Below are 3,776 nucleotides of genomic sequence, written 5' to 3'. Positions count from 1 at the left end.
AGGGCCGGCCCCGCCCCCTCAGGGCCTCAGCGGGCGGGCGACAGGTTAACCTGCTTTAATGCAGTTTCCCCATCTATGTCATGATCTAGGGCAGTGGTTCTCAACCTTGGCTGCACATTAGAATCATCTGGGAATCTTTTTAAAACCCTGATTTCTGGGCCTCATCTTCCGGAAATTCTGTTTTTTTGTTATGGGGTGGGGGCCACAACATTAGTAACTAACAGAATTTCCGGAGGATGAGGCCCAGAAATCAGGATTTTAAAAAGATTCCCAGGTGATTCTAATGCGCAGCCAAGGTTGAGAACCACTGATCTAGGATGTTTGTTAATACTCCAAATTCCCCGGGCCAGCGCGTTAACACACTCCCCGGGCATTTCTCTGCTCTCATGAGCTGGCGGGTGGAGGGCAAGGAATGTCCCAATTTGCTTTCATGCTGAGTACCACTCAAATGACGTAGCTTTTCTGGATCTTTACATTCTCATCTGAAACATAACAGAAATAGTACCTACGTCCTAGAATTGTCCTAAGACTGAAGATACAGTGCATATGGAGTGCATAATAAATGCTCTATGAATGTTAGCTAATATTGGTTAAGTGCACAGTGAAATAATTTAGAGCGGGTAGATCCCAGTCTTCCATTTCCTACATCCTATTCAAAAAGTAATTTGCACTAACACCAGGGAACCTTAGTATTAAAGAAAATTCATTATATCACTGATTTTCCGAACATTGCTAAGCAACTGGAGGAAATGATTCAGCTCTTGTAAACCAGGATGACGGAGGATTTACAAGATTGGTTGTACTTTACAGCCCCTGCTCTGCAAAACATTTTTTTGGTATTAAAATGATAGTCTGCACCAAAGGCCCAGGTATTAATCATTCCCTCATCCAGTAGAGGTAAGATATTCCAGTCACCTACAGGCCACAAAAATCTGCCACTAGTCCCTGAAACTATCAACTAATATTAACTCTATACCAGCTGCTTTTGTGTATATCTTAAAGTTTCTTTAGCTTTGGAAAGGAAGCCCAAGAGAACACTATTCTCTTAGCAAGATGAAAACGAATATAAAACTGCTATGTACATTGGAATGCATACACCCATCACGCATGGCGCTTCTACGTAATAGCACTATAGACTTAGTTAGGGCCTGAGTATTAAACCTAGAATATTTATTTGTTCAAAACCTTGTGCCAAAAAATAAATCTCAAATCTGCAAACTGCTGGCAATTCAAGGAACAAATGCTTGTCTCCTTTACCTTATAACAAAATCAAGCGATAGCCTTTGTAGTATTACATAGCACATTTCTTCAGATGGTTTTGTCTTTAAAACTTGTATTTTAATGCCTATATATTTATTTTGATATGAAATGCTATAGATTTACCACTTAAATTTCCCATTAAGAGCTACATTGTCTTACTGCCTCATTTGGCCTGTCATAGTATACCTGGGGCCCAAAATGCAGCATATCAATGACCAGACATCAGAAGCTTTTGGGATTATAAAGCAGATTACTGAACCCCAAATTTTTGGGGGGAGGGGAAAGGAGGGAATATGGAATTGGCATTTTAAACAAGCATTTCAAGTAAATATTTGCATCCATTAAGTCTGTAAGCCACTGCTGTGATGAAAGGTATGTGTATTCTGGCTTATGTAGATACGCAAACACATACAAAATTTGGATTCATACACTGCATTTGTATGAGAAAAATAAATGAAAATTTAGGCCAAAAAGTTGAAACCTTTATTTTTCTTCTCAACGAGATTTTATCAATTACTAAACATCTCCTATTCCTCTGGAGAACAGGAAGGGAAAACATGGCGTTGACAGATGGGGTATCAATTGCTGAGGGATGAGACCAGCCGTCACTCTTTCAAAAATACATTTTCTTCTTGGCTGTAAATTCTGCAATGCGGGACTAGGCACTGAGACATGGGCTGCCTCCTAATTCTTAATAAAGCCAAGTGACTTTCCTCTAAAATATGAAATGAGGACAAGAGGCAATGTGACTTATACCACCTGTCCGCACTACCTCCCCCTTTTCAGAGGCCAAGAGCTTGGCAACATGAAATTACTGCTGCAGCACTCTGGGAACCTCATCCAATCCATCTCTACAGGCCATCAGTAGGTGGAGCTATTAGGATTCCTTTGACACCTGCCACCTGTAACCCCAGAGTGTTGACCCCTCTGCTCTCCAACTCCAATGTCATTGTTCTGATTATACAGAGGCTACCTGAGAATCTTTTTCAGATAGTCCAACTGGTGACTTTTAAGTATCTAAAGAACATAGAGTGAATGTTTCTCCTCCTTTGTTCACTCATTCTCACATTTTCTTTCTCTCAAATATACACATAACTAGAGGCCCAGTGCATGAAATTCGTGTGGCTGCCTGCCGCCACTCAAGGGGAGGGGCCACAGGTGGTTAGCTGGCCAGCCCCACCCCCTGGTTGAACTTCTGGTCCAACCTCCGGTCGAACACCCAGTAGAGGGGACCATTTGCATATCAGGCTTTTATTATATAGGATTCTTAGAAAGAGATCATTGGTCTGGCAAATAATGCCCCTGCCAAGAGGATGATCATGCTAATTAACTCCACAAAATCAATCTACAAATGTTTAAGAAGAACATCCAATCTACTCATTTGTTCAGACAAGGTTGCCAACTTGGAGACTGACACAGAGCCCTGAGCTTTCCCTGGAATTCTTCAATTCAGAATCATACTGCAGGCATCAAGCTATATTTATCTCCAGGTCTGCCAAAGATGAATGCAAGTAGATGGGTGGGAAAGGTGAGATTTAAGGTCACTGGATTCTCTAGTTAGGAATAGGTGCGCAAAAATAACCTTTGGGCTCATCTTCTATCTTAGATGAAAAGAGTTTGGCAGGTTTTGTAAAACTTAATGCCACAACCTAAAAATGATCCATTCTGTAAGGCATAAAATAAATCTCACTGTATAAAAATAGTATCACAATTTTTTTTAAAATGCACTTCTACCAAAGGAACCATGTTCCAACATTGCAAAAAAGGCATTCCACTTAAAGCAGAACAAGATACCACACCCATCCATGCCTTCCTTCCCTGTTTCCCTCCCAACCAGTCATGTCACCCCTGGGACACTGTTCTGGGTGGTAGGAATGCTTGGGCCACCTAAGGCCAGAAGACTTGGAGGCCTTCCATAGTTAAGCACAGCAGGACACAAAAGCAAAGGGTCAGCTGTTTTTTCCCTTCCATTTCTGCTGGCAGTTTAACTTCTTTTGTCGTAACTTCATCCACCTACAGGTTAAGTAAAAATATTGACATCGTTAACTTGAGAGTGGATTTGGGAGAGAAGGGGGAGATGTGAGGAGGTTTATTTTTTACTTTATATACTAAGACATTTACCAGACCACACACACATATCTCAACATACGTGAATTTCTTTATAATTAAAAATACTTTTAAAAAGAATCATTTTTGCTATATTCTAAAAGAACATATTAGGAATAAAGGAGATTTCTTGTTCCTTGTTAGCAAAAACTATAGAATTAGTGGTATTTTTTTCTCTTCCATCTGCATTAGGAAATATCCAAGTTTGTGCCAAAGATTAAACGGAGTTTAAAAATACTAATAAAAGAGCTTAAGTTGCTAATGGAATGACCAGCTCTCAAGGTTCCCCTTAACACTTAAAAACATTTCAGAAAAACTACTTTGGATGGAAGGAAATAAACTTAGAGAAGTCATTATGCCCAGGGGCTGGTATGAGAGAAAATATGGGTATAATTGAGAACTTAGGTAAG

This window comes from Myotis davidii, unplaced genomic scaffold (assembly GCF_000327345.1).
Source record: "Myotis davidii unplaced genomic scaffold, ASM32734v1 scaffold18, whole genome shotgun sequence".
Lineage (NCBI taxonomy): Eukaryota > Metazoa > Chordata > Mammalia > Chiroptera > Vespertilionidae > Myotis > Myotis davidii.
This window is presented reverse-complemented; position numbering follows the sequence as displayed.